Source organism: Oryx dammah, unplaced genomic scaffold, assembly GCF_014754425.2.
Source record: "Oryx dammah isolate SB20612 unplaced genomic scaffold, SCBI_Odam_1.1 HiC_scaffold_13, whole genome shotgun sequence".
NCBI lineage: Eukaryota > Metazoa > Chordata > Mammalia > Artiodactyla > Bovidae > Oryx > Oryx dammah.
In genome coordinates this window covers 32,274,864-32,293,930 of record NW_024070197.1, presented here as the reverse complement: position 1 = coordinate 32,293,930, position 19,067 = coordinate 32,274,864, and positions in this window count along the sequence as shown.

The following is a 19,067-nucleotide window of genomic DNA, read 5'->3' as shown; positions in this document are numbered from 1 at the left end:
AGTAAATGTTAATTGAGACCTGAAAGATAATGCAGCTCCCAAAATGCAGACTCTTCACAACCATGCCAGGAACATGCCTTTTCAACACTTGCATGCTTCAGCTAAGCAAAGGCAGACCTGCACATGACCCCATCTGGAGAAGTATGCACAGATCCTTCCCTGAGGGAGACTAGATCTCAACACTGACTGCCAGGGAGCTTTAAAATATTGACAGCTCTTTTTACTTCCTAGTCAATTATATTGGAGAAGGCAATGGCACCCCACTCCAATACTCTTGCCTGGAAAATACCATGGATGGAGGAGCCTGGTAGGCTGCAGTCCATGGGGTCGTGAAGAGTCGGACTCTACTGAACGACTTCACTTTGACTTTTCACTTTCATGCATTGGAGAAGGAGATAGCAACCCACTCCAGTGTTCTTGCCTGGAGAATCCCAGGGATGGGGGAGCCTGGTGGGCTGCTATCTATGGGGTCACACAGAGTCGGACATGACTGAAGCGACTTAGCGGCAGCAGCAGCAGCAGTCAATTATATAACAAAACCTAGGGTTGGGGAGGGACTGTGCATCAGCATTTTTCAAAGCTCTTCAGATAAAACTCTTTTAATAAGAAAGAAAGGTTGAAAAGCCCTTCTGCAATGGTCCACCAGCCAGCAGACTTGAGATAGTAAGCAAAGCAATGAATAGAGAGTTATGCAAGCCATGACTTTAAAAGATGCTTGCTCCTTTGGAAGAAAAGCTATGACAAACCTAGTCAGTATAATAAAAAGCAGAGACATCACTTTGCCAGTAAAAGTCCATATAGTCAAAGCTATGGTTTTTTCCTATAGCCATGTATGGATGTGAGAGTTGGACCATAAAGGAGGCTGAGCACCAAAGAATTGATGCTTTCGAACTGTGGTGTTGGAGAAAACTCTTGAGAGTCCCTTGGACTGCAAGGAGATCAAAGTAGTCAACCCTAAAAGAAATCAACCCTGAATAGTCATTGGAAGAGCTGATGATGAAGCTGAAGCTCCAATACTTTGGAGCGAAGGGCTGACTCATTGGAAAAGACCCTGATGCTGGGAAAGATTGAGGGCATGAAGAGAAGGGGGCAACAGAGGATGAGATGGTTGGATGGCATCATGGACTCAATGCATATGACTTTGAGCAAACTCCAGGAGACAGTGAAGGACAGAGAATCCTGGTGTGCTATAGTCCATGGAGTTGCAAAGAGTCAGACATAACTTAGCGACTGAGTAACAGAAACAAAACCAGAGAATTATGTATGGAGTAATAGATATGTTGATGAGATTCTGTGAGGAGAAAAGTAAAAACAATTTTTTAGTCCAACTCTCTGTATTTTATATAAGATGAAAATAAGGGCATAGTAGAGTAAATGAATTTGGCCAAGCTCTTCCAAAATTAAGATTACCTATATTACTTTATTTGTACTCTTTTCCCTTAAAAATCATCATCATCATCATCTCAAGGCACAGCCTATCATAGTCATTTCCACTTCTAATAGCCAGGAAACAGATCTAAGACAGCTGTTTGTATTTTGGTGAAATTCAAATTGGTGGGTTCTCCATCTCATGAGCATTATGCCCACAAATGGTTCTATTATACAAATAACATTATGACAACAGTAAAATAAATAGAAAAAAATCCACAATATTACCCACCTAATTCCCCGACTTTGACATTTGAATGTTCTATCTTTCCATATTTCACTTGAGTCTTTCATTTATAGCTGCAAACATTTTGCATAGTTGAATTCATAATATGGATATAATTCTGATTTTATTCCCAAAATGTTATATCTTTAGCCTTACCATATAAATTTTCATGGCATCCCTAAGAAACTAATATACCTGTTAAAGTGTTTGTACTTTCTCTTGAGTTACAGCAAACAACCGATGCCATGCCTAAAATAAAACAGAGTATAGTCATATTGTAAAGATAACTCTGGGTGGAAAGCCAATGTAGAATTGGAAAATTGAGTGTTCTGAGGCAGAGAGATTTCATTCTTCATTCATTTACATATTCATTCATTCATCCAGCCTCCAAATAGTTATCACGTACAGATGAACTATGTACATGGCTCTGTGTATGGTTCTAAGGACAGAGAGTGAGATAGACTCTGCACTCATGAAATGGGATTTAGTAAAGAGAGTGACAAGAACAGAGAGCAAAGGCATAATCACTCACGGTGCACGCTGCAAAGAGGAAGAGGATAGTGAGGAAAGGGAGTGGGATAGGCGCAGAAAGTAGATGGTTTGATATAGACATGATGTTAGAGTCCCTGCTAAAGGGAGGACAGGCGTGCAAAATCTCAAGGACAAGGAGAAGGCATCCTGGGCAAGAAAAGAGAGAACAGCATCCAGGGTAGAGGGAACAGCAATGTTCAAAGGAGATCCTGCAGCTGGAAAGGAAATAGAAAGAGGACAGAGTAGCCAGGCAATGTGAGGGAAGAAGAGCAGCAGGAAATGAGGTTGAAGACCAGGGAGAACCAGATTATACTGCAGCTTGTGGGTCACAGTTAAGAGTGTGAAATTGATTCTAGATACAAGAAGCCAGTGGAGCCCTTTATGCAGAAGACTAACAGTGAAGTTTGTGTTTTATAATGATCCTGCTGGCTGCAGGGTGCAGAATAAGAGAGAGTCAAAATGGGGTGGTCAGGGAGGCCGCTTTCATAGTCTTCCAAACAAGAGATAATGTGACTTAAATCTAAGACAGTGGAAGGAGAAAGGGAGATAATTGTTCAGCTCCAAGATAATTTTTAGAAACAGAATTAACAGTGCTTTAAGAATGTGAGCCATAGGTCAGGTGAAAGAGGGTAATGGTTAATGGGTCTTGTCAAATGGCATTTCAACTATACTGAAACCATCACATTTTAAGTATAGATATTTCACAGTAATGTTCACCTGTTTTCAATTAATATATATAGATTATGCATTTAAAGGTTTTATTATACATTTTTATATATAAGGCTGTATATTGTCACCCTGCTTATTTAACTTATATGCAGAGTACATCATGAGAAACGCTGGGCTGGAAGAAGCACAAGCTGGAATCAAGATTGCTGGGAGAAATACCAATAACCTCAGATATGTAGATGACACCACCCTTATGGCAGAAAGTGAAGAGGAACTAAAAAGCCTCTTGATGAAAGTGAAAGTGGAGAGTGAAAAAGTTGGTTTAAAGCTCAACATTCAGAAAACGAAGATCGTGGCATCTGGTCCCATCACTTCATGGGAAATAGATGGGAAAACAGTGGAAACAGTGTCAGACTTTATTTTGGGGGTCTCCAAAATCAGTGCAGATGGTGACTACACCCAGTAAAATTAAAAGATGCTTACTCCTCAGAAGAAAAGTTATGACCAACCTAGATAGCATATTGAAAAGCAGAGACATTACTTTGCCAACAAACGTCCGTCTAGTCAAGGCTATGGTTTTTCCTGTGGTCAATGTATGGATGTGAGTTGGACTGTGAAGAAAGCTGAGTGCCGAAAAATTGATGCTTTTGAACTGTGGTGTTGGAGAAGACTCTTGAGAGTCCCTTGGACTGCAAGGAGATCCAACCAGTCCATTCTAAAGGAGGTCAGCCCTGGGATTTCTTTGGAAGGAATGATGCTAAAGCTGAAACTCCAGTACTTTGGCCACCTCATGCAAAGAGTTGACTCATTTGCAAAGACTCTGATGCTGGGAGGGATTGGGGGCAGGAGGAAGAGGGGACGACAGAGGATGAGATGGCTGGACAGCATCACTGACTCAATGGACGTGAGTTTGAGTGAACTCCAGGAGTTGGTGATGGACAGGGAGGCCTGGCGTGCTGCGATTCATGGGGTCACAAAGAGTCGGACATGACTGAGCGACTGAACTGAACTGATGATAATTTGAACAGAATACGTCTGTTAAACCTAAATGTATTTCCTCTCACATGAATTGTACCTTTTCTTTCTATTTCTGTTGGGGATGTGGTATTTTTCTTCATCAAATTGTATGAACTACTTCTTCATCAGATAGAAAGGTTATATTATGTCAGTTATATTTGGTGTCAGTGTTTTTTCTTGCTTTGCATTTTTAAAATACAAAATGGTCTATCATACCATTTCCAATACAAGAATATTTGACTATACAATATTGAATTTATCTCTTTCCTTCTTATTTTCCGTATTGGTTTAAAACTTAGGATGTTGTTGTGCTTCGTAAGATCTAACTAGTTCTATTTTATTTGAATACATTTTTATGAGTGTGTATGTATGTATGCATATATTTACAAATCCATTATTTGGGTTTTGGTATATGCTATACAATGGGGTACAGATTAATTTTTATTTTTGAATAGCTAACCAGTTTTCCCTGCATTGTTTGCTAAATGACTTTTCTCTACCCTATCACTATGGAATTTCATATATGTTATCAGATATTTTCCTTGGACTTCTGTTACTTTGATCTAGATTTTGTGTTTGTTTAAAGGGAAAGAATATCCATACTTTTTATTGCTATCAGCAATAAAGGCATTCTGCTGGAGAATTTTTTTTATCAAAATAATGCTTGATAGAAATACTTGCTGATTCTTCCAGGACAACAGGTCTCTAGAAATTTTTGTTATTTAGTTAAATGTGTACATATTTTATGGAGGAAGGCATGGCAACCCACTCCAGTATTCTTGCCTGGAGAATCCCACAGTCAGAGAAGCCTAGCGGGCTACAGTCCATGAGGTCACAAAGAGTTGAATACTACTGAAGTGACTTAGCACAGCACAGCACATAAGTATTTGACAATTATACATATGCATCTATTTCATATGTTTTATATTAAAGATTCCAGATTTAAAACTCTGGGGACACACCTGGCTTTCTCTCATTGAATCTTCAGCACTCAACATATAATATGATATCAACTAAGGGCTCAAAAATATCTTATGAATGAATAAATGAATCAATACATTTCAGTCAACCACATCTATATTTCAAAAATAACCTGGAAAAGCAATATTGTTCCATTCTCTCATGCAGAAACTAGAGTGTTTATCTTTATGTTTTTATTTATTATATCTTTTAATTTTTAATTAGAGGGTAATTGCTCTACAAGTATTATTTTGGTTTCTGCTATACATCAATGTGTGTGTTTGTCTTATGCAAGGCTCCTTTTATCTATTTTATTTCAAATAGATCACAAACCTTTTGTGTTATTAATACATTTACTGTAAAAGTATTTTGTTTTTAGTATTGAAAATGGGATTTAACTTTTTTGTTTTTATCATCTAACAGGTTATTGCTCTTTACAGAAAGACAATTGATTTTATTTATATTGCAGTCAACCAATATAATAAGCATTTACTGATTTGAGTGACATTTTACTGAAACCTAAGATAGCTTTTATTGAAAAATACACCACTGATTTAATAACAATTTAAAATATAACCACATTAAATGGACACATGATAGCAAGACTCATTTCAATTGAAGATTTTTTTTAAGTGAGATCTAATATTAATGTCATTCAGTAGGTTCTATTTAATTATTTGAATTGTGCACAAATAATCTGTAAGACATGACATCTGTAATGCATGACATTTTCCTTCTTTATACTTTATTTGTGCATCCATCGTATTTTATGAAACTGACCAGAATTTCAAAGTGTGTTAATATATTATTTGCCTTATTAGGAATACCAAAAAAGCTATTTTTTTACTTATCAAATATTCACTGTGTCCCCACCATGGAGCACACGCATTGAAGACAACACAGGGTCCAGGGAGCACACGCACTGAAGACAACACAGGGTCCAGGGACATATTAAGCCCCAGAAGAGAGAACAGAGCTGTCCATGGTGTTACTTCTGGGTAAATTTAATGGGGGCAATCCCACTGCCAAACTCCATTAAGGCTGAAAAAAGGTTTTGGAGCCTAGCTGTACATGTGAATCACCTGGGGTCCTCTCTCAGAGATTCTAGTTTCTTTGTTTTTAGAGGGGCCCATATACAGCATGTTCCTTGGGCTCTCCAAGTGCTCAGGAATCAAGTCAGAGCTGAGTTCCATACTGTGGGTTAATATGCTATGTTGGTGGAGATGTGTACAGAATACTTGCACCCCAGGAATTCTCAGCAACTTTTGTGGGCTAGAATACATTTTAAAAGCCCAAGGGGAGATATAGAATTACTAGACCATATCTGTTTGTATCTTTTCATAGCCTCACAGTTACAATTTAATATTAATTTATTGTGACTTCACTTCACTTCATTTCATTGCAATTTAATATTTTTTTGTGTGAGAATGGTAGACCAGTTTTGTCTTCTCCAGAAGATTCTAAGCACCATACAAGAGAGGATCCTGTCTGATTTTATTCCCCATCGCACCCCAATAGCTATGATTTCCCAAACAGAATGGATCATGGCTTTAAAAAAACAAATCTCACATGATTTTTATTCCAAAACTTACATGTTTGGAAAATGCTGCTGTAAAGGGAATTGTTTCTAGGGTTACCACTCTTTCTGTTTCCCAAGGTCCTTTCATTTGATGGGGATGTACAGATCCTCACGGTGCAAATAAACAGAAGAGAGAAACCACACTGGTGTTAGAAATTGAGATTTCACGAAGAGGTGATAATTGCAGAACAGGCAGGAGGCAATCTCCAGTCTCTAAAATAACTGACTACTTCTTTACTTCAGGAACAGTGAGAGCGCAGTTATGACATGCCAGTCACCACGCTTGGCGCATGCATGCCTACTTAGTCACGCGGTTGTGTCCGATTCTGTATGACCCCATGGGCTGTAGCCCACCAGGCTCCTCCGTCTATGCAATTTTCCAGGCAAGAATAGTGAAGCAGGTTGCATTCGCTACTCTGGTGCTAGGTATCAAATACAAATAAACATTTATTAAAGGCAAAGGATGAATCTTTGCCCCAAAGAGTTCACATTCTGATGAGGGATGAGGGGGTTCGACACAGAATGGAATAGCTAATTCAGTTTTAAAGCATGGATCATATAGGGAAATTGAGATGAGACTAAGATGCAGTATTGAGAATAGATTATAAAAGCATTGGAAACTCATCCAGTTCAACATTATCTACACCCTAGAAAAAGCTGATAAAATAATTTCTTTCCCTACCATAATCCAGTTTCATTTGGCTAATTGCTTCTGGAGCTGGATGGGGAGAATAAAGTACCTGTAATACTCAGACCCTCACTTTCCCTGCCCTCGGATCCCACCAGGTATAACCTTTTCTAGAGTCAGAGAGGAGGGGGCTGTCTGCCTAGAAATGATGAAGCCAGAGACAGGACCAGCAGACAACTTTGATATCCAAAGCCTATTTCCTCCTAACAAATCTTGATGGCCTCTCCTTGCTTCATGGTAAGTATATGCTCTTGTTCATTAATATCACTTGCAATGGTAACAAATAGTAAATGAATCTTGTCCATAGACAGTATACAAATTCCCAAGCATGCAGTCCTCATTAACTTGTTTATGCACAACATGGACATTTCCCTCAAGACTGCATACATTGCTGCCCAATTACCTCCAAAACCTCTCCTTAAACACCCTCTTCACATGGAGCAAGCCAGACCAAGAATGGCTTCCCTTCTGTTATAGTTTCCATCACATACACATGGTGTTTTTTTATCATTAGCATAATAGAGGAGGGTGGCTGTTGCCTAGGATACCAGGATGGGTGCAGTTCTGCTTGGTTTTTGCTGGAACTCAGTGCCACATGAATAGTCTCCAACTATGTTTTTATCTCAGCCCTTGCTTGTGATGGCAAGAATGCAAATACTAGTTAAGTTCTCTTTCCTTTTTCTTCTTCTCCCCTCTTCCTCCTCTTCCTTGTGCTTCCTCCTCTTCTTTCCCCTCAAAATTCTTCCTTTTGTTTTATTTTTACTTTCAAAATTCTCTTTGAACTCTAATCTTAATAACTTAACTCTTTTGTATCTAACCAATATTGATTCCTTTGCCTCCTTCAACATGATAAATTACATTTGTAGGCCAACCCAATTTGGATTACCCACCCAATAGTTTCAATAATGTTACCTCAATCAATTCTTATTTTTACTTTAATGGCTTTAGCCTTGTTCTAAACAATACTTTTTTAAATAAAATTGCAGTTTCTATGCTGCTTTATATTGTTTGAATATACATTAAATGATTAAAAATTAAAAGAAACTTGTTCCTTGGAAGGAAAGCTATCACACATCTAGACAGCATATTAAAAAGCAGAGATACCACTTTGCTGACAAAGGTCCATATAGTCAAAGCTATGGTTTTTCCAGCAGTCATGTACAGAAGTGAGAGTTTGTTCATAAAGAAGGCTGAGCACCGAACAACTGATGCTTTAGAACTGTGTTGCTTGAGAAGACTCTTGAGAGTCCTTGGACTGCAAGGAGATCAAACCAGTCAATTCTAAAGGAAATCAACCCTGAATATTCATTGGAAGGACTGATGCTGAAGCTCAAGCTCCAATACTTTGGCCATGTGATGCAAAGAGCCAATTCATGGGAAAAGATCATGATACTGGGAAAGACAGAAGGCAAAAGGAGAAGGGGGTGGCAAAGGATGATACGGTTAGATAGCATCACTGACTCAATGGACATGAATGTGAGCAAACTCCAGGAGATAGTGAAGGACAGGGATTCCTGGTGTGGTATAGTCCATGGGGTTGCAAAGAGTCAGACACAACTTAGCTACTGAAAACCAACAACAAATAAATATACTAAAGTTAAAACCTGATAGTCTGATTCATCTGGTATATACTCCTAAATTCATCTTGTAAAAATGCCTCTTTACATGTTATCTCTTCTTTCACACACTGATGAAGCTGGGAAAATGACATTTATTTATTTAGGGAATAGAAATCTTAGATCTCGTGCAATTCATCCCAATTCGTCGAACCGCCTATGGATCTCTAAACCATAAAACTGTTCCATTGTATAAGGTTCTTATTTATTTTTTTCCTTCTTCCTATTATATTGGTATCTCACACTTAATAGCAGAAAACCCATCCAGAAGTGTCTAGTTTGACTTAGGGACCCACTCTGTGTTCTCAGAACACCTTGATTCCTTTACCTCCTTCAACATAATAAATTACATTTGTAGGCCAAAACAATTTGGATTACCCACCCAATAGTTTCAACAATTTTACTTCAATCAATTCTTATTTTCACTTTAATGGCTTTATAGTCAGTAATTATATAATTATAATAATTACTGTATATAATTACAGCAATTATATAATTACATTCTTATATATATAAATATAACTTTATATGAGTCAGTCAAAGAGTGCCCTAGGAGTCCAAAGTCTCCCTAAATTCTCCCTCTGCCCCCACGGCCTATTGTAACATCTGGCACAGAGAAGCCACCCACCAAATGCAAACTGAATTCAGTTGCATTTTCTTCCTTATCCTTACAGTGCTTTCCTGATACAAACTGTGGGTACCTCCCTTAACAATCCCTAGACTACTTCCAAGTACAACCATCACATTCCAAGTAACAGAAGTTTTACTGTTTCGCCTTACTGTTTTCTTGAGTCTTTGACACTGAACTATTTAGGCTCAGACACTTGGAGGATGACTGTATTGAGGAAAGAGATAAAAACACAAAGTAACCTTTATTTGATTGTTGTTTTCTGAACACATGGCAAGTTGGGAAGATTCACATTTAGCATACTAAGAAATATTTTCTCCTAATGGAGGACTTAAGTTTTGTGATAATCACTGCATATTAGTACTTTCAAGAAGAAGAAAACAGTCTCCGTTTCCTCATAAATTTGCTGACAGTGAAAGCAAGTGAGAGGCCATGAGGACGAGGGTGACACAGCTGTAGGACCCCACAGAGGATCCTCTGGTGTGATTTCCTGCCATCAGCTGTTTAGAGTCAGTGGAGGTCTACACTGGCTCTGGTCTTTTTAATCATGTGCCCAAAGGTCAAGTCTAAATATGCTTCTTCCTCCTCTTGCTTGCAACATCATCTACACAACATAGTTTCTCAAGCAATGCCTTTGCCTTCCGCCAAAGGCCTTGAACATGCTACCATTTCTCAGACGCACACGAGCAATGCCGGCACTGGTACCACACTACCCTTCCTGCCCCTGCTCACTTTCCTCGTTGGTCCCAAACTCTTTGCTCTACCCGAGAGAAGGAGTCAAATTATGTGATTATGTGCAGGGACTGCAGAGCGAAACAACCTGAATTCAACCCCAGCTAGGTCACTTTTTGCTGTTGTCTGACTTCTCTGTTCCTCAGTTTCCACATATGTCAAATAGAGTGATAATGCCTAATTCAGAATACTTATTTGAAAATGAAACTATGTTCATTTATGGGCCATGCTCAGTTACTTTTTTATCTTCTTACATATTGGTTCCAAAACCAATATATGAAAAAAAAACATTTATTTTGTCAGCTACTTTCAGATTTATTGAAGCCTCATTATACTGCAGTGAAGTAAGTTTATTAATCTCAATTCTACTGATAAAGAAAATGAGGCTCAGAGAAGTCAATAATTTTGCCAAAGTCCACATTGTTAGTAAAAGTCACAAGTCATGTTTAAAACCCAGGCATCTCTGAATCCAGTGCTGGGTTAGTTTTGCCTATATGTGTCTCTGCATATGGTTCAAAAATCTATCTGTTTCTGTAGCAAACCCTTGTGTGTGAAGGTCAGGGACTCTCAAATCACTCTCATCTGCTGGGCCTCCTTCAGTGCCTGATACAGAGGACAACCCTAAATATTCATCGTAAGTCAGACGATAAGCTCCTCGCCTTCTCTCCTCTCCTCACAAAGCACTGAGGTGCTTTCTGTTTTCGGGAGCATTTTCTCAGACTCTTTCCTGGGACTTCACTTTCAGGAATGTTGTTTTCCAGTGAAAAATGGTTAAACAAATGGAACAAAAATTAAACTAGAATTAAATATGCCCACCTTTGCTTTAGCTTCTGTGCCACCCACCTTCTTCCAAACGGAAGAGCAGAGATGCCCACTGCACACCTGCTTTAGAACTCTATCTTTGCTATTCACAGCCTGTGTGGTCTTGGAAACCAGAGTTTCCTCACCTGTAAAATGGGCCTTTGATCCCTATTCCAGATTTGTTATGAACCTAAGAGAGATTCCAGCCTGCAGCTGGCACACCACGAATATCTATCCCCTCAATGATGCCTTCTCTACCACTCTGATCCCAATCCACAAAGAGGTTCAAGTTGGGCCAGTCCTCAACTAAATCTCCAAGACCGGACTCAGTTCCTCTATATAACAGCCCCTGGGACCTGCTCTACATTTCCTCAGTGTGAAGGTCTCTATTACATGCCTTCCACAATACTAAATTCCCTTTTATACCATCTTTTGGTAGGGAAGGCGATGGCACCCCACTCCAGTACTCTTGCCTGGAAAGTCCCATGGATGGAGGAGCCTGGTAGGCTGCAGTCCATGGGGTCGCAAAGAGTCGGACACAATTGAGCAACTTCACTTTCACTTTTCACATTCATGCATTGGAGAAGGAAATGGAAACCCACTCCAGTGTTCTTGCCTGGAGAATCCCAGGGACGAGGGAGCCTGGTGGGCTGCTCTCTACGGGGTCCCACAGAGTCAGACACGACTGAGGCAACTTAGCAGTAGCAGCAGTGATCATGATTTAAAAAGACAGACTTGGGGCTATACAACACAACATTATCTTTTTTTAAAGTGCCTTGTTAATAAGATTGAAAAAATATTTACACACCATTCACTTGGCCCTCCACTAACCCTCTTCAGGTACATAAACTCATAATGCTCAAGATGACCAGAGTAGTTGGGATAATTATCTCCACTTTATAAATGAGACCATCGAGATTCAGAGAAGTTCAGATTTACATGTTAACAGGACACCTGTTTACTGAAGACCTCCCATAGAGCCAGGAGTCATGTGACATAAAGGCAGTTCAAAGATGTTTGGGGGTAAAGCACACAGCCTGAGTGCACATCCTAGTCACGTGACACTGAGTAACAGGTGCCTCTCTCTTTTCTCATCTCTAAAAAGGGGATAGTGGTTTATGAGCTGTGAAAGCATGAGATGCAGAATGAAAGACTTTTAGCAAATTCTGCCACATAATAAGTGCTCAGAATGTGTTTGTTATTATTAATAAATGATAAGAAATAACCCTGCAATGGAAGGATAAGAAACAATTAAACCAATGGTTGATGTCAGTTTCACAGTGCAGGAATTAACCAGGGTCAGTTCATGCACAAAGAAAGGGGTAATTAGCTGCCCCAGGAAGGGAAAGCTCCAGGTCAAGATGACTCTTCAGATAGCCAGCATACAGATTAGCTGGACTCTTGGGTCACCCAGTCATCAGGGATATAAATGACCTCCTAGAGAGGTGTAACTTCCAACACAGCTCAGTCAATGCCCCCTAATCACTCTTTGTAGAATCAAATGAATATACAGTCTGTGTCCTAAGTTGTCTCCAACAAAGATATAAAAATCTATCAAATAAATCTGCAGTGTTTTCATAAAAGTTGAGAAAACCACTTTCTAAAGAAAAAAAATTAATAAGTGTGTGAAAGTTAGTCCACCTTAGATAGTCACAGGGAGCTGTTTCCTGCTCACAGGTCAAGGAATGCCTAACCTAGCTGCAGAGCTCACCCAACGTTATATAAACAGAGGGAAGACTAGTCTAACCATCAGAAATATCAGCTCAGAATTCTGAATTCATCATTCAGTTGTGTTTCCTCCCAAATAATGTTCTTTGGGGAGTATTTGGAAGAATCATTTCTCCTGAGAAAATATCACTGACTGACATTTCAAAATAATACAATTTCCAGTTATGAACCATCCTTTGCATTCCTCTGTCTTACCAAGAAAGAGAGAGAGAGAGGCAGTAGGGAATGGAGTGATAAGTCATCCTTAGTTGCCAAAAAAAAAAAAAAGAGACAAGAAAATTTACTCTTGAAAAATAAAATAAGCGTACTAGACTACCATTGATAAGAAATAGCAAATGTGGAAATTTAACAACATATCAGCACTATGCTGAATGCTTTATATGTTTTGTTTTTTACTTTAAATCCTCACGTCAAGTGAGATAGGTATAATTTTTCCTATTTTTCATATATGAAAACTAGGGCTCATGTGTGGGAAGTAACTTGCCCAAGGTCACGTGGAGACTAAGAGGCAAAACTAGAATACAAATTCAAGTCCCTCGATTCTGCAAGTCACATTTTAAATCATTATCATATTTCCAGCTGACTGAGATTCACTTGAAATATGTTAGGCTTCGGGGCTGATAAGAACCTACTTGGAAATCCAAGTGTGGAAAGTGGAAGATCCACAGGCTCCTCCTGTGATGTAAACCTTGCTTCTATTTAGTGTTTGCTGGAGTTTCAGGTACTAGTTTGTCTTCCTCACACATAATGGAAAAGAAGGGAAAGGGGGAGGTAACTTTAAATTCGGTTTGGGTAGATTCTTTTTCTTCTGTCACTGTTGGATAGATAATTGTCAGTGTCCTGGCAAGCAAAGCACCATATCTTTTTGTCAGAATGTCTTAAGTGTGATTAAATTGTCTTGACTGTGAGGTCATCTTCAGACAGGTAACGGGGCATGGACATCACTGGAGTGAACTTCCAATTGGAGGACTTGGCAAAGAAATATAATAAATAAAAAGGATGATAATACATCCCAGGCCAATGGGAGGAACAATGCAATCATGTTCTCAAAGACTGTGGTACCTGGCACATAGTAGGAGTTTTGTAAATATTCCCTCCTTCCTAACTGTTAGAGCAGGATAGTCATTATTATAAGCACTAGTGAAGAATAGAAATTAAATAGGCTGTGCTACTGAACACTATATTTAATTTTAAAAAAAAGCTCTCGTTAGGAAATGAGTGGAAAATGTTTCTGCATTTGCAGTAGAGCAGAAAACAAGACAATTATGGATATTAAGAATTGACTGTAATCACCAGTCAGAGATGAAGAATTACAACTCCAGCTTCTAAACGAAGAGTGAGGGAAAAGCCTGGATTAGAGTTCATACATTCGAAGAGATGAAAGAAAGAATGTGAAAACTGTTCTATGTTTACTTCAATAGGATAATTGAACATGGAAAAGAAGAAAGAGTAGCTACATAAACTTTCCTGAAACAGACTGTGGAGAAGTTAATGGATAATTTCAGGGAATATTTTATCATCAACACTGCTGCCATCAGTGTCAACATCTGTATAAGCCATCTATCTATGTTTTCCCCAAATATGTAAAAATACTCAAATAACGGTTAACCAGACCCTGCTAATGTACTATCTTATTTAATGATAAAATGGGTCATCAAGGACTCATTTAAGGTAAATATTATCCACATGCACTAGATAAATGAGACGAGTGTTAGAAATGAATGCTCATCTTCAAGTACTTGCAATTTAAACATGCAAGGTATGGAGATTACTTGATCTTATATTGAGAAGCTAATTCAAGTTGATTATTTTGTATGCATTGTCTTATGTGATCCTTGAAGCAACCTATGGCTTTACTGTCATCACATTTGTTTTGCACATTAGGAAATTGAATTTTACAGAGTTTGAGAAACTTGCCACAGATCACTTTTTTTTTATGGCAGAGGAATTGAATCCCAGTTTGTCTGAATCTGCCAAGGCACTACACCTTGGGAAATCAGGCAAATACCCTATAATCATGTAAAGATAAGCTTAGTTTAAGACTGTCAGTCTCAGGGGAAAATCAATGATTAAAATCATGCCTAATGGCCCGGTCCTTTTCTTTCAACAAAGCCTGTTTATTCATTTATGGTCATTAGTCATACATAATCATGGCCAACCTGCCAGGTAAACAGCTAATTATTTTGGTTGTGTTATAAGCAAATAAACGTGCCTGTCTGCAAAATGACAAACGGAACCTGATAAACAGAGAAACAATTGTTCCGAGATTGCAAACCCCCAGGAGTCTAACGAACAATGGCTTACTGAATGAGCAATTGCAAAGCAGAGAGACTACATTAGTGTAATTTCTTTAAAAACAGAGAACAATCCATTGGCTTCAATGCTTTTGCAGTAAAGAACTTTGGTACGTATGGTTTGGGCAGCCAAGACAGCAAGCACACTGGCACTGTTCATGCCTTCAGGACAACATCCAAGACACTCCAGCACTCTTTGAGCACAGCTCTCCTTCACGGACCACCTCCAGGACTGCCTGAATCCCAGAACTTCCACTAAATTACTGGCCCAGCCAATGGTAACACCACCTGTGCCAAGCCTAAGGCTTTCTTACAGAAACACATAAAACACACCTGTGATTTGTGAATAACTGGGATACCCAGGGCATGTATGACCGTGTTAATACATGGAGGAGGCAGGAAGCAGTGTACCTAATGGCCAAAAAAGATGAACTTGGACTCCATCACAGCTGGATTTGAATCTAGCCTCTTTTTTTACTTACTAATTCTGTTCTTTTGGACAAGTGACTTAACTCTTGCAGCTAAGGCATTTCATTTATAAAATGTTGCCAATAATTCCTCACTTTGTCTCAGGGTCGTTCCAAGTATGAACTAAAAAATAATGACAAAACAGCAAGCTGGAACACCGAGCCGATGACCGTCTATGAGTGTGTGTGGGTCTGACTCTAACATTCAGAAAAGACAATCAAGATGAGTAGTTTTTAGCAGAATCTCCTAGCAAAAGGTTCTCCAGTCAAGACCATGTTTTTGGACTTTGTAATTTCCCTGAAATTTTTAAAAATTGAGGAACTGGGGAAGCGGGATCAACCAAAGAGCAGAGTAAATATAGTTAAACAGCTTTGAATAGATTCAGCTTATGCTCTTGTAAGTAGCTTATTCACTCCAGTTTTAGGAAAACAGGAAGTAATAAGATTAAGGATCCAAAGCTCAAATGAAAACATAATGTCAAAACTAGTCCAAGTAGGATTTGGGTTCAGGAAAGAGATTGAAATACTCCATAAAATTAAAGAAAAATGAATAGGCTTACGATAAGCCAGATGCACACACTCTCCATATTTTGTAAATTCCTAATGGAACACTAAATGGAAAATAATAAATTGAGAGGGTTTATTAAGGAAGTCTAGTGCTTAGCAGGAACTATAAGCCATGTGCTTTCAGGATATGTACACTAAAGAGTCATATCCAGCATTTACCATTAGGAAGTTAACAAGGAGTGGAGAAGTAGCCTGCAAACATTTTGACCACCGTGCACTCATTAGGACAAAAATCCCTAACTCTATTTGCCCTAACTCACTCCTATTTGAAAGATCTTGGTTGAAACAAACAGTTGAAGAAAAATACCCCTATATTTGCTTATAATTTCTATCATAATATGTATAGACTTGTCTATATTAAGATTTTAAACTACAAGACTAAGTGATTCAAACTTGCAAAAATAACCAGTTAGCTTTATCAATCATATGACAACTTATTTAAATAGTAAAAGTTCAGATGTAGTTCATTAGCAATTAAAAATACTGTACAAGAATATTTGGGGTAATTATATGTATCTGTTTTACAAATGGGTATAGATAATAACATATATGAAACTGCAGTACTTACACATTTTTAAGTCCAGTTAAAAGAATGTTACAGGAATGTTTTACAAATATGTGTTATGCTCCCTCAAAGGTCAACTGAACACAATAAACTTAATTGCTAAGGAGGAAATTTAACTCATTGTAATTTTCAGTGAAAAGCCAAAAAAAAAAAAAAAAGGCATACCGATTCAAGATAAAACTGACATTAAATCAGTGATAAAGCTTTTGTGATCAAGTTGTGAAATTCTCAAAATTTATTTCTAAGTATGCATATTCTTTGAACTTGCAAAGAACTGCACAAAAGTCAAACTTCACTGAATTACTGAATAGTCCCAGGAAATTCTAACTTCTTTGAGGCATTCATACCTTGATCAACTATTAATAATACACTGAGGGGTTTACTAGTGAGTAGCATCCAATCATGTATTTAAAAATTAAAAAATAAAATAAAGATCAGCATTTAGCATAGTAAGTGAATGCACTCATTGACTTAATGTTATTATAATTAAAAAAAAAAAAAAACTTCTTGTTTAGCACTATGTGCCAGGGGGCATTCTAACTGCTTTTATTAACTATCATTTAATCCTTCAAATTTCTCAACAGTATCAGTGGAGCAGATACTAATATCAGCTTATTTAAAGATAAGGAAACTATGATATTACATAGCAAAACCTGATTTGAAAAATTCCTGTCTTCAAATCCTGTCTCTTCCACCTATTTTCTGCCCTTCACAAGTCAGACAATTTCTCTACTCTCCATTTCCACCTCTGTGAAGTGTCTAGGTTTTAAACAAATAATACATGTACAGTGGTTTTTTTATAGCCAGGTACATAGCAGGTAATGAGTAAATGTTAATCTGAATCTGAAATTGAATTTGGCAAGAAAGAAAAAGAGATATTCAGATCCTTTAGTCTGTGGCTAGTATACCTAATCTAAATATAGTTTTCTCATGTGTGTTCCTTGAGACATTTTACATTATGCCTTGCAAAATCTTTATTTTCCTAGCAAGCACTTAATATATACATATAGATACGTATCTTCTAAAGTATATACACTTTAAATGTAGGGGAAATATTTTCTTTTTTTCTTTTTGGATACATAAAGAAACTGGATAGAATTCTGTATTGATTTACTTAAAGAGGAAAGTATTGAAAGAATTGAATATTTAATCTTACATTTTCCATGGGATATCCAAGGGAGATGTTTATAGATGTCTGCATGTGATTTGAATAGTACTGTCACTCTGAAATGTGGATACTATTCATGATGTTGCTTTAAAAGGAAGGGACAATATAAAAACCATCTAAGACAGGTTTACCACAAGAGAGGACATCAAGCAGGGATACTGGTGAAGTCAACATAAGTCTAATGTCTCCTTCTCACTCCAAAGTTGGCAAAACCAACCTCAGCAGTGCAATCAAATATAATCAGAATCGGGGACTGTTTCTTATTAATTAAATTCCAACAACACTGACAGATAAAAACATTTCATTGTATTAACTAAAAGTGAGAATTATAACAGCCAATCAGTCTTAAATGCAAACATATTGGGTCAGTAAATTCTCTGATTATGGCAACTCTTCCAAATAATAATAGGTGCATTAATTAACACAGTCATTCATTCATTGAATACATTGAGCTATGTACCTGAAATACAAGTTTAGCAAAAACAGATATCATTCTTGGGTCTTATCTTTCTGAGTAGTAGACATCAATGTACCCCAAAACTACACAAATAATTGTAAAATTGCATCTGTGCAGGTGGACAAGAAGTAGTATATGACATAATGCTGGGCGAGCCGTACACTTCTACTCAAGCAGTGTATGGGCAGTTAGCTGACTTTTCTTCAGTTGTGAAAGGCTCGTGAACTCATGCTTCCATATTCACAGAGATAAAAAATACTCTAGACAGGCCTCCTCCAACCTTGAACAGGAATGATACTCCTAGTTCTGCAGAAACTAAGCTCATATTTCTGTTTCCTGCACTGACCAGTCCTCTTCTCTTCAGTTCAGTTCAGTTCAGTTCAGTCGCTCAGTCGTGTCCAACTCTTTGTGACCCCATGAATCGCAGCACGCCAGGCCTCCCTGTCCATCACTATCTCCCGGAGTTCATTCAAACTCGCATCCATCGAGTTGGTGATGCCATCCAGCCATCTCATCCTTGGTCGTCCCCTCTTCCTCCTGCCCCCAATCCCTCCCAGCATCAGAGTCTTTCCAATGAGTCAACTCTTCTCATGAGGTGGCCAAAGTACTGGAGTTTTAGCTTTAGCATCATTCCTTCCAAAGAGCACCCAGGGCTGATCTCCTTCAGAATGGACTGGTTGGATCTCCTTGCAGTCCAAGGGACTCTCAAGAGTCTTCTCCAACACCACAGTTCAAAAGCATCAATTCTTCGGCACTCAGCCTTCTTCACAGTCCAACTCTCACATCCATAAATGACCACAGGAAAAACCATAGCCTTGACTAGACGGACCTTTGTTGGCAAAGTCATGTCTCTGCTTTTCAATATGCTATCTAGGTTGGACATAACTTTTCTTGTCACTCACCTGCTTGAGATGTGAATAAAATCAATTAGGCTGGAGTTGAGAGT